We start from the raw sequence: 13281 nt of genomic DNA on the forward strand, positions 1-13281 counted from the left end.
TGTGGTATATACACACAATGGAATATTACTCAGCCTTTCAAGAAGAATGAAATTTGGCAGTTGCCAGTAAAGGGATGGAATTGGAGAATATTGTGCTAAGCAAAATAAGTCAAACTCAAAGACCCAAAGGTTGAATATTTTCTCCAATATGTGGATGTGAATTTACAATGTGGGTGGAGGGAGAACAGTGGTATTGTGGACTAAACAGAAGATAGTGAAGGGAGGGTAGGAGGCATGGGGCTAGGAATGATAGTAGAATGAACTGGACATTATTACCCTATGTGCATAAGTGATTACATGACCTGTGTAAGTCTACATCATGACCAACCAAATGAGAAGTTATACTCCATTTATATGATGTGTCAAATGCGTTCTACTGTCATGTATAACTAATTAGAACAAATAAAAAATAAGTTTAAAAAGACTGGCTAAAAATCACCATTGAAACGGGGTGAGGAGCACACAGTTCACTACATAATTTTCTTCACATTTGAATATGTTTAAAAGTTTCCATTAAAAGAGTCTGCATAAATAAATCTGGCAGGCAGTTCCACTCCCATTCTTCTCAGTAATCATGCAAGCGTCAGAGCAACCACAGAAGGGAAGGGAAGATTAATAGCTCCCTGGGCTTGCCTCTGGGGGTTCATTCTTGATACTCAGAGTGAGTCCACTGTTTACAACATGGCCCTTAAACATAGGAAGGAAACAATGATGTAGCAGCTAGGTCTTCTAATGCTGGAAGAAAAGTCTGCCATCTTAGACTAACCAGCAGAGAGAATACCGATTCTTCATGTGCACCTTCCTAAGGGATGCTGAAGAACAACTTTGATTATGAGGAACTTTTGCCTAACGTTTTGAGTTTAGAACTTTATCCCCAATGTCTGACTGTGCCACACTGCCATCTCATTTATCCTGGAATAAGTCCTGCTCCAACCTCTCAGAGCCACCCTACCATCTCTAAATAGTTCACCTCAGTACTCCATTGTAAGTGAGAGAAAAATGAACTTCTATGTTGTTTAATGCACTATGGTTTGCAGTCATTTCAGTTATAAGCAGCAAAAACTCATACCAGCTAATCAAGAAACCTATTCTACTTTCTCTTAGAAACCTACTCCACCTCTTTTACACAGTTGGTGGGATTGTAAATTGACCACACCCACCATGGAAATCAGTACAGAGGTTCTTCAAAACACTAAGCATGGAACCACCACATAACACAATTATATCACTGCTTGGTATTTATCCTAAAGAATTAAAAAGTCATCATACTATATAGCAATATAGGTATACCCATGTTTATAGCAGCCCAATTCACAACTGCCAAACTATGAAACTGGGCATGGGTGTCCATCAATGGATGAATGGATAAAGAACATGTGATACACACACACACACACACACACACACACACACACATGTGTATATATAATAAAGTTTTATTCGGCCATGAAGAAAAATGAAATTATGCCATTTGCATGAAAATGGATGGAACTTGGAGAACATTATGTTGAGTGAAATAAGCCAAACTCAGGTCAGGGGTCATATGTTTTCTCTCCTATGTTGAAGCAAGAGAGGAAAAAGAAAAAGAAAGGTGGAGGGTGAATCCATGAAAATTGAAGGGAGATAAGTAGAACAGAGGAAAGGGACAGGGGTAGGGGAGAAAAGAAAGGAAAGGGGAAATACCGGGGAATGATACTTGCCAAACTATATTGTTATATTGTGTACATATATGAGTATATAACAACAAATCCCACCATTATGTACAACTATATTGCACCAAATAAAAAATGTGGAAAAATAAATCTGTTCTAGCACACTAGAAATATTCCCTACTACCTCCGGTTTTTCTGCTCATTTGTCTGTTGCACAGATCCCTTTGCATTGCAGTGTTTCTGGAGATGTAAGCAAAATAGAACAACATCCATGTCATTGTATCTTCCACTACCAATTTTTATTTCCTTCCTCATTTAGGGCATTAAATCTGCTTTCTCTGAACCCAAGCTTCTGAGAAGAGTGGCCAATACACAGAACCAGTGCCTCACCCTCGCTTTTACAGCTGGTCCCTAGGCCTCCATCCAACTGAACACAGCATCCTGGACAACCTACATGCATGGAGCCAGACATCCTGCAGGGACACTGAGTCATTTTTCATTCCTCAGAGACAAGTAAACTGAGGAAAATATTGTATGTATTGGAATAATATTTAGGATAAAGTAATAAAAGGTACTTTTTAAACTTCATTTATTTCCTTCTCTTGGTGAAGAGTCAGGGTGTCCCCAGATGACAGAAAGCCTAGAAAATCTCAAGGTTAGGTTCAAGAAAGCTGGTGCAGTGTAAAGGAAGAACTCCTTTAAACATGGATGATCCATGTAGATTTGTCCCCCTAAATTGCTCTTACCCCTATGTATCTGTGTATGTGGCTGATGTTTGTATAATGTAACCAAAAATGTCTCACCAGATCACTACTCCATTGGTTCAGCACTCTACTGTATCCTTACAATCGATGAATGGAAATAGCAGAAGTTGCAAGTTGGAATGAGACTGCTATAAGCTGACAGCAGGGCAACCGTGGATGGCTGACCACAACCAAAGTGGAATGCGGGACATCCCCTTTGTCCATCACTGAAGCAAGATCAATCCCAACCCCTAACAACGAACTTGACTTGACTTCACTGAGACCATGTTTCTCCTCCATGAGTGAAGGAGACCTGGATCTAAAGATTCTCCTTTTGTTCAGTACTTATTTGGGGCTGTGGACATAACAGGTCAAGGTGTTTGGGAAATAAGTATTACTGCACAGAAGCAGCACATCTTTACTGCCACCTTGACCTAATGGAGACTTAAAAAGGTGTGTCCACAGCCACACACTCTTCAATGTGCTATTCAAGTAGAAAGCAGAAAACCCATTGGTGACATGTTGATGGAAGGACTCCAGCTTCTACTAAAAGCCTTCACATGGGAACTGCACAGTGAGGGAGACAAGCAGCTGGGAGTGAGGAGCTGGTAGAACATCAACACTGCTGGAGGAACCCGTCCTTCCAAGGCACCTGCCACCCATCTGATCACTGCCACAGAAGGCAACTGACCAAATAAAATTAGACAAAAAGACTTATTTGGATCACTGCATTCATGAGAGGAAATGAAAGTTTTAACAAGATTTCACTGTCTTTCCAACCTTTCTTTCAAAACCACCACAAAATACACCATGCATTAAAAGAATCAAATTCACTTGACTCATATACACACACTTGAGCTGTAAGAAAATACTCAATGCAATAACAACCAGCAATAAATCATTTTTTCCATGCACCAGCAGGGCTGGGTAAGAAAGAGGTCCTCCTTCTCACTTGAGATTGAACAAGAGAACATTGAAACAAGATGGCTATTCCCAAGTCCAGTCACAGCAGAGTTCTTTGTAAAGAGCTCCTGGTCACTCAGTACCCTGAAATAAGGATGAGGCTAAGAATTAGGCAAAGATGACTCTTTCCTAAAGAAGCAGCAATTTTCTGGGGCAAAGACAGAGGTCTGTTGAGTAAAGTGTATAAGACATGCCAGAAATAGGGAAGTCTTATTTATGAAACCACAGGTGGATACCATGCCTCAGCCTGCCCTAGGATCTAAGAGGCAGTTCCCACTAGGGTTCTTGGAAAGTACTCATCCGGAGCCCAGCCTCTCTTTGTGGGAATGCCAGTGATAACAGTTGTTCTGTGGGGCTGGTGAGAGGATTTCAAGATCCAGTGGACCTCGGGGACCTACGTGCCTAATACATCAGGTCCTCAATAAATGATGGCAAGTTTCAAAGATCAGGTTCCTTCTCTCCTTCAAACACCAGAGATGTTTTTCCAATCATAGTAACAAGTTTTCCTTGGCCAACAGCATTATTTAGAGACACAGCATGCCTAAAGGTCAAGCCACCAATGCAGGGTTGTGGGAGCAAGATCTTCAAAAAAAAGCCAACTCTTGGATGAGGAGATGGATGACCAAGAGTCTGAACTTGCTGTGTACAAGAGTGCCAACACAGTGTAAACAGAACATGCTAAACATGCTTCATTTGGGGTTAAGGCACAAGGATATCAGACTCACAAATGAAGGAATAGATTCCTACCACCCAATGATGTTCCAAGGGGAACAGCATCTACTTAATTGTAACAAACACTGCTTTTTTATTTTAAACACTCAGAATCTACAGATAAATCATGAAAAGCATTCACTGAGATTAAAGAACAAAATACACGTAGATAGTTCTAACTCTGAGAATATAAAATTAAGGGTAGAGTGGCCTGATTATTCAGAAGTGGGGTTGGGGTGTGTTGACGTAGACAAGAAATAGTATCTAGGAGAGAAGACAAGCATCGGAGGATGTGGGTGTTATCTGAGGGTACAGAGAGAGGCAGTGGAAAGTCTGAAGCATGACTCAGTCATAGGGAGGAAGAGAGAGGGATGAGCAGATTGAGATCATCAGCCATCACAAGATACCAAAAGACAGCCTTTAACACTGATAAATGAGAAATGGTGCTGCAAGCATAGTATGCATACGTGCCAAAATCACACACACACACACACACACACACACACACACAATCCACAGAAGAAGTGGTTGCCTTGGAGAAGTAGGACCAAAGGAGAGAAGAGATAAGGTGAGACACTATCATTTTCCATTATAAGTTTTTCTGAAATGTTTCCAAATTTTAGCTATTTGCATGCCACACTTGGACTTATATTTTCAATTACATTTTTAAAATTTATTGATTTTGATTGACAAAATAGTATATTATTTATTGTATAAAACATGTTGTTTTAAAGTATGTATATATTGTTAAAGGGTTAAATTGAACTTATTAACATGTATTATCTCATGTACTTTTTTTTTCCTGGTAGAACTTAAGATCTATTCCCTTAGCAATTCTTCAAGAAATACATTATTAATTATGTTAATAATATTGTATTGTACATGGATCTCTTGAATTTATTCCTCCTACCAAATTGAAATTATGTATTCATTGACTAATACTTCCCAGCCTCTGAGAAAGGGTTAATGTATAAATTTTATAGGGAACTCAAGCAACTCAATTGTAAGAAAACAACCTGATTAAAAAATGGGCAAAAGATCTGAATAGACATTTCTCCAAAGAAGACATACAGTTGGCCAACAGGTATATGAAAAAATGTTCAGAATCATTAATAATCAGAGAAATACAGTTAAAACTATGGTAACTGCCATTCAACTCTCTACTTCTACTCTGTCTTCAACTATTTTAGATTCTGCACATAAGTAAGACCAGGCAGAATGTGCCTTTCTGTGCCTGTCTTAATTCATTTAACTAGTGTTCTCTGGATTCTTCTGTGTTGATGCAAAGACAGGCTTGCTTTCCTAAGGCCGAACAGAATTCTATTGTGCACACGTACATCATTTTCTTTACCCATCTACTTGTTCATGAGCATGTATCCACATCTGAGCTATTGTGAATGCTACTGCAACTAACATGCTGATATTTCTGACATTTCACTTACTTTGGATAAAAACCCAGTAGTAAGGTTGTTGGATCACACACACAGTCTTTTTATTCAATTTTTTTTTTTTTTTTTTTTTTTTTGGTGAGGCATCTCCATACTATTTTCTATACTGTCTTTATTATTTACATTCCCACATGCAAATGTTTCCTTTTACCCACATTCTCCAACATTTCTTATCTTTCATTTTTTTGATAACAGCTATTCTAACAGTTGTGAGTTGATATCTCATAGTTTTAACTGCATTTCTCTGATTATTAATGATTCTGAACATTTTTTCATATACCTGTTGGCCAACTGTATGTCTTCTTTGGAGAAATGTCTATTCAGATCTTTTGCCCATTTTTTAATCAGGTTGTTTTCTTACAATTGAGTTGCTTGAGTTCCCTATAAAATTTATACATTAACCCTTTCTCAGATGTACAGGTTGCAAATCTTTTCTCCCTTTCGGTAAGTTGTCTCTTCACTCTTTTCATCCTTCCTTTGCTGAGTCCTCCAATAGGAATTTTTAACTTTGAAAGAAATTAACTGCGGGGGATGGTGGCTCAGAGGTTGAGGCAGGAGGATTGCAAGTTCAAAACCAGTCTCAGCAATTTAGTGAGGCCCTCAGTAACTTAGCAAGACCCTGTCTCAAAATAAAAAATAAAAAAAGGGACTGGAAATATGACTTAGTGGTAAAAATAACCCTGGGTTCAATTCCCAGTACCAAAAATAACAAAACAAGAAATTAACTGATGAACATAATTAGCCAAAACCTCAAGGAAACAGCACATTCTGTTACATGGTGGATTAGCAACTCCAATTATGAAACACTGCCAAAACATCCAGTAGGTATAGACCTCAGAGTAAGGGCCTCAGTGTAGGTCCAAGAATCCTGATCAGCAAGACAATGCTAATTAGGTCTCTCAGTGACTCAGGAACTCTGCAGGTAGGAAGGCTGGAGATGTGATGGTACCTGCAGTCAAGGAGAAAAGCACTGCAAAAAACTGACTAATGGAGGGTGGCAGGAAGACAAAACAGTGCTGTAGATTACATTTTTAATGAGGAAAAGGAAGCACAGAAAGAACTTATCTTTACTGACGTCATAGCCCTTAACTCACTGGTGTAGAATGAAAGATCTACATAGATCCTGCTTTGAATTTTACAGATTCAGTACTTTCTCCTCAACAGCAATGGGAACTAAAAATTCCTGGAGAGCCAAAAACAATGGTTTTTCATTTAAAATAGGTTTTAAAATATTTTTCTTATAAGCCTGCAGGGAACACAGAGATAAATCCAGAATATTAGATTTATTCTCAAAGCCAGAATATATCATAAGCCATTAAGGAAAATGCTAAACAAGTCATTTATCATTCCCCCACCCCATCTATCAGTCTCTCCTTCTCACATATGCTCATGCACAGATTCTTGCATGCATGTTACATTTTAAAACATCACATTTATTTCTGTAAAGCATGGCTGTCTCAAAATCTTAATAGCTCATCCCTACAAGATCTTGACGAGAATGCTCTAGCCTTCTGAAAGCCACCACAACATGATTGATTGGTCACATTGTTCATTCATTAAATTTTATTCAGACTTGGACTAGTCCAGATCCCTTAAAGCAATTCTCCTGCCTCTGGTTTATGTCAAAATAAAAGCCCCTGCCAGCATTTATTCATAATTTTATAAACTTTCAGAAATATCAAGATTTCAAGTAATATTTCACATTCCTACATTTAAGACAAATGTTTCTGCTGCTGTTGTTTAATGTAACTTTTTCCTAAAAGGGCAGTGAATAAATATTCCCTGGGTGGAGAAATCACCTGAAGCATACCAATCAGACAATAAACCAAGGGTGGTGGTGGCAGAACAGAAAGCAAACAGGTAAGGCTGTCCAATTTAATTTAAGTTTCCCAGAAAATATGAATGTTAACACAAACATAAGCCAGAAATTCACTGAGGGAGGAATTCCAAAGGACTGAACCACCATGTTCCAATCCAAGCAGAACACATGGAACTTCTCAGCACTGCCAGGAGAAGCCAGGACTATGCACACCTCCTGCAGTGCATGGTTGTGGTGTTCCTCCCTTAGGGTATCTTTCTGTCCTAATAATTCAGGCCATTATTCCCTCTGCTTCCAGCTACCTCACACACACATCCCCACACCCCAAGGAGAGTAAACTTGAAGCATAGTGTTCCATTCTCTACAGACCAGGGCGTGCAATGCCCTGAACACTCCTTTCAGATCTGAAACCTTGCAAATGGCATAGACTGGTAACCTTCCTGTCTACTCTGCCCCAGGCTCTTCAGCCAGGATGGGCCACCCAGCACCCTCTATGAGTCCTCAAACGGCAATATCCACCCAGGTGTCCCATATGATCCTCCCGGGGGGGAAAAAACCTTCATTGTCCCAGGGCTTCTGATCCATCACCCTTAGCTCAGAGTTCTTGGCTCTGCACCTTGACCTCTGTCCGTACTTGAGCTCCTCACTCCTCACAGTTGGGGTTGGCACAGGTCTCCCTTGAGCTTGGCATTCAGCTCACCTCCCCCCTGCTCTCAGCATATGCACCCCACAGGCAGATGTTCATGCATGAAGTACCACCTGGCCAGAGGCTGCCCCACAATGGTGGGAAGGAACCATCTGTACACTTTTATCAGACTACTGATAACACTGTTTTCATTTTTACATGGACTGCAGTGTAACTCACAGCTAAATTCATGATCACATAAATAAGCCATTTTTACTTAGGTTCCCAAAAGAACAGTCTCTTCATCTGACCTTGGATCTCTCTTAGTTCGACCATGTTAGCTGTCACAGCAATGTCTGAAATTAAAAATTTGTGAGTAGGGTACATTTCTTTCCTCTTTGGGAGGAATGACACAGTTTTAGAAGAAGAGACTTTAGTAGTCACATTCCCCAATATTTTCTGAACACTAGTCGATGAACTAGTGCTGCCAAGTCTATGGCTAACAGTCACTAGTCTGCAGAGAAATGAGGAAGAGGTGGGGAAAGATGAGTACTTTTTTATAGTATTAAATATGTACAAGTGAAAGACAAATGTGTGACATTCCTATTCTTTTAGTATCAAAATAGGCCTTTCATGGAATTATGTTTTGTGAAAATAAACCTTTATTATAAAAATTCTAAGACCTAAAATGCATTTGGTAGAATAAAAGACCCAGAATAGCCAAAGTAATTCTAAGCCAAAACAGCAATGCTGGAGGCACCACAATGCCTAACTTCAAATTATACTGAAGAGCTATAGTAACAAAAACTGCATAGTATTGGCATGAAAACAGACACATAGACCAATGGTATAGAATAGAAGACAGAGACAAACCCACACAGATAAAGTTATCCAGTCCTTGACAAAGGCACTTGACAAAATCATGTTGGAAAAAAGACAGATTTTTTAAACAAATGGTGCTGGCGAAACTTTATATTCATATGTAGAAAAATGAAACTAGATCTCTATCTCTCACCCTGCACAAACAAACTTAAAATGGATCAAAGACTTAGGAATTAGACCAGATATTTTGCAACTGCTAGAAGAAAATGTATGGTCAACACTCCAACATATAGGTGCAGAAAATGACTTCCTTAATAGGAATCCTAAAGCTCAGGAAATAATACCCCAAATTAATAAATGGGAAGCATCAAATTTAAAAGCTTTGGCACAGCAAAAGAAACAATTAAGAGTGTGAAGAGAAAGTCTACAGAATGGGAGAATATCTTTCCTAGCTACTCTTCTCATATAGGATTGATATCCAAGTACATAATATAATTAGAAGCTACTTTGAAAATCTATACTCCAACAAAATAGGATTGATATCCAGAATATATAAAGAACAAAAACAACTTGCCATCACATAAAAAGAAAAATCAATCTAATCAATGAATGGACAAATGAATTAAACAGACACTTCTCAAAAGAAGAAAGTATAATGACCAACAAATACATGAAAAAGAAAAGTCCAACATCTTTAGCAACTAGGGAAATGAAAATCAAAATTACACTGAGATTCCATCTCATATCAATTAGAAAGGCAGCCATCAAGTACACAAATAATAAATTCTGGAGAGAATGTAGGGAAAAAAGATCACTTTTATACCCTTGGGATTGTAAATTAGCACAATCATTATGGAAATCAGTATGGAATTCCCTCAAAAGACTAGGTGTTTTAGTTAGCTTTTTGGTCACAATGACCAAAAGACATGACAAGAACAATTAGAGGAGGAAAAGTTTATTTTTGCTCACAGTTTTAGTGGATCTCTATCCATAGACAGTCAACTCCATTGCTCTGGGCCCCAGGTGAGGCAAAACATTATGGTAGAAGGGTGTGGCAGAGGAGAGCAGCTCAGGACATGGTCACAAGGAAGCAGAGAGAGCTCCACTCATCAGGGACAATCTATAAACCCCAAAGGCACACCCCCAGTAATCAATCTATTTCCTCCATCCACATCCCATCTGCCTACAGTTACTACTCAGTTAATCCTAATCTCAGAATATAATCAGTTCACCTTTGAAAATTTTTGCATAGTTTCATGCATGACCTCTTGGGGGACACCTCATATTTAAACCATAACACTAGGAATGGAACCACCATATGACCCAGTTGTACCATTCCTTGATGATATTTATCCTGAAGAATTAAAGTCATCATACTATGCCAATACATGCATATTCATGTTTATAGCAGCACAATAACAATAGCCAAATTATGTAATCAGCCTAGGTGTCTGCCAATGGATGAATAGGTAAAGAAAATGTGGTATATACACATAATGGAGCTTTATTCAGACAAAAAGAAGGATGGAATTATGTTATTCACTGGTGAATGGATAGAACTAGAAAACATCATGCCAAGTGAAACAAGCCAAACTTAGAAAGTCAAAGATCATATGTTTTCTCTTATACGTGGAGGCTACAGAGAAAAAAGGAAAAGAAAAGGTTGGTGGAATCTCATGAAAATAGAAGGAAGAATAGTTGTGTAGAGAAAGGAGACCAGGGGAAGGGAGGAGAGGGAAAGAGGGAGTTCTAGGGAATGAAATTGGTCCAATTTATGCCATTATATTATATGCATGTATGACTATGCAATAACAAATCCCACTGTTATGTGTCACTATAATGCATCAAAAGGGGTAGAAAATAAATCACAAAAATTCAAAATACAAAATAGAACAGCATATAAATTATACAGTTAACTCCCACACACTCACTGAGCTTTAACAATCAACTTTGTTTATATTCAGTCAAAAAATATATTGAAAATTGGTCCTGATAGTTTTCCCTATCCCACAAACTCTATAAGCATGGAAATAATTAGGCTAGGAAAACGTACAAATTTTACAGATGAAGAACAGGAGAGCAGGAGAGATTAAGCAACATGTCCAAGATGTGCAGAAACAGACTGATGCCTCTGAGAGTACTACGACAGAGTAGGATCATAAACCGTGCCTTTCACCTTGTAGACTTCAGCTCTGGCACACACAGGACCTGCAGAAGAGTCGCCTGGCTCCTGGCCCAGAATATTTCATACACACCATTTGGGATCATGTGGTCCCACTCAGGACAGTCATAGGGGAAACCAAACATTTAGGATTGCAGCTACTTCTTCCCATGCCAAACCCATTACCTCTCAATCCTGGAGTCTCGAGGAACAGCTCATTTAAATTCAAATGGCTGACATTTCTACATTAGTTCCTTACACAGCACTTCCTAACCACCCCTCTCTCCCAAGAAAAAAATAATCCATGATGCAAACACACATGAATGAATGAGAATTCCTGCAGTGAAGTCTGATAAGGTAAAAGCCCAGTTACTCACCCCCTCTTCCAGGTCATCACCATCGCCCCCCCTCCAAGGTGAAAAAATGAAACAGTGAGGGGACTAACACCCAGACACTGCAACCCTGCCATGCAGACCATGCTGAAGATCACCAGACAACACTGTGACACCAACACAGGCAGGTGGACAAGTGGCCAGGTTTTTGATTGGTTTGGTTTTTAAAGACTCACCTAAATTCTTAGTTTATGTAGAGTTGACTTCCCTGAAGATACCCTGAAGCAGACGAGAAGTCTCCAGCAGCAATACCTGAAACAATAATCAAAGTCATCAGAATCAAGTAATGTTGCAGACATCAGGCGTGGGGGTAGGACCTCAATCTATACATTTGGTCATTTCCTCCACACTAAGCATGAAAGGAAATAACTCAGGAAATAATGAATTTCCGCCACAACACATGGACTGGGAATTTACTGTACCAACAGGGAATTGAGGTCCCAAGACACTTATTTCGAAGACCAAAATTATGTTACTGTTGGCAAAGAGGCAGAACACATTTTTTTTCTTCTTCTCTGTGGTAGGAAGGTTTTATGGCTTGAATTTAAACAAAACCCATATACATATATTCCCCTTCCTGTACCCCCTCGTCATGTTAAAAACAATCTCAGGCCCTGCACCCTCAGTGTTTTTAGATTTGTTTGCATGATCTCTTCTGGTCTTGTTTGCTTTCTCCCTACTCAGTTCCTCCAACATGTCTGTGGAGCAGCCCTTCCCACTCCAGCTGTTCCCGTGAACTCCCCAGTTCTGAGGCACTGGGAACTCACCACTTGACAACCTACTCCATGGAAATCCAATCTGAAGCAGAGAAGCACCACATAATCAAGCATACAAATCGACAAAGCAGCCCAGTCACAGTTAACAAACAGGACTCTGAGTGAGAACATACATGTAAACATCAAGAGTATTCATAAGAAACAGACCCAAGTACAGGTAATCAAATCTGGGCAGGTGTCAGAGAATAGTTAATAAGTGATGTTGGTTAGCTATTTAGGGAGAGGGAAAATCTGGGTCTGTCCCTTTCTACTTGTGAAAAAATAAACTCAAAATAGAATCAAATGATTACCAGAAAATATGTACTCGAATTATTATGAAGTTTTATAATATAGGAATAAGAAAGACCCTTAAGCATAACACCAAAATCTGAAACTATAAAAGATGGAGATATTTGGCTGGCTACATTCTTTAAATTAAAATAAAGAATGTTTCTAAAAATTGACTTTCATCAAAGGATAAAGAAAATAGGAACAGTAGTGAGAAGTTATATGTGAAGCACAAAAGGTTGCTATCCTTATTTTGCAAAAGTGTCTTAAAATTAGTAAGTTAATATTCCCTTCAAAATGGACAAAGCAAGTTCAAAAATTTTGTAATAAGAAATCTAATAGCAATGAAGATATGAGAAGATATCAAATAACACTGAAAAAAACAATGTTAGAAGATTCAGATCTTATTTTTCACCTATCAGGTTGGTAAAAATGCCAATGGCTGATGATAAACGGCCAATGTCACAACACCTTCATGGTGAGATTATAAATTAGGGAAGTCACTGTTAGCCATTTGGGCAACTATGTCAGCATGTAAAATGGTGTGATCCTGTACTCCTACTTGTAACAATCTTCACAAATCTAAAGGAGTTAAACATGTAAGCAGAAAGGTGAATACACATGGTATTGTTAAGGGAAGAAAAAAGTAAACACCCATAAAAGCCTGCAAACAGGAGCCATAAAAATTGTAAACACTGTAAACATGTAAACCATAAACATTGTAAGCACTGACGGGAATCTTTTTTATTGATATGAAAAGACACCCATGATATGCTTTTGAGTGAACAAATAGGTAATGACTATGTGCGCTCTGATTCTATGCGTGCATGCGCGCGCATGGGCGTGTATCCTAGATGTCCAGAGAGATGTCTAGAAGAAGAATGTTAATCAAAATAGCAATT

The 13281-nt window shown here is 38.8% G+C and overlaps 1 protein-coding gene across 6 annotated transcripts in view; it reads right to left on the reverse strand.

Annotated features, from left to right (window-relative positions):
• The window catches only part of Tln2 (talin 2), a 392003-nt gene that overhangs the window by 220053 nt on the left and 158669 nt on the right, over window positions 1–13281 (reverse strand). For all 6 annotated transcript variants that reach the window (XM_047538976.1, XM_047538975.1, XM_047538970.1 and 3 more), the window contains one exon: window positions 11513–11588. The gene's annotated coding sequence lies outside the window, so the exon portion shown is untranslated. The remainder of the gene's footprint in view (window positions 1–11512; window positions 11589–13281) is intronic.

Source organism: Sciurus carolinensis, chromosome 2, assembly GCF_902686445.1.
Source record: "Sciurus carolinensis chromosome 2, mSciCar1.2, whole genome shotgun sequence".
In the NCBI taxonomy this organism is placed as follows: domain Eukaryota; kingdom Metazoa; phylum Chordata; class Mammalia; order Rodentia; family Sciuridae; genus Sciurus; species Sciurus carolinensis.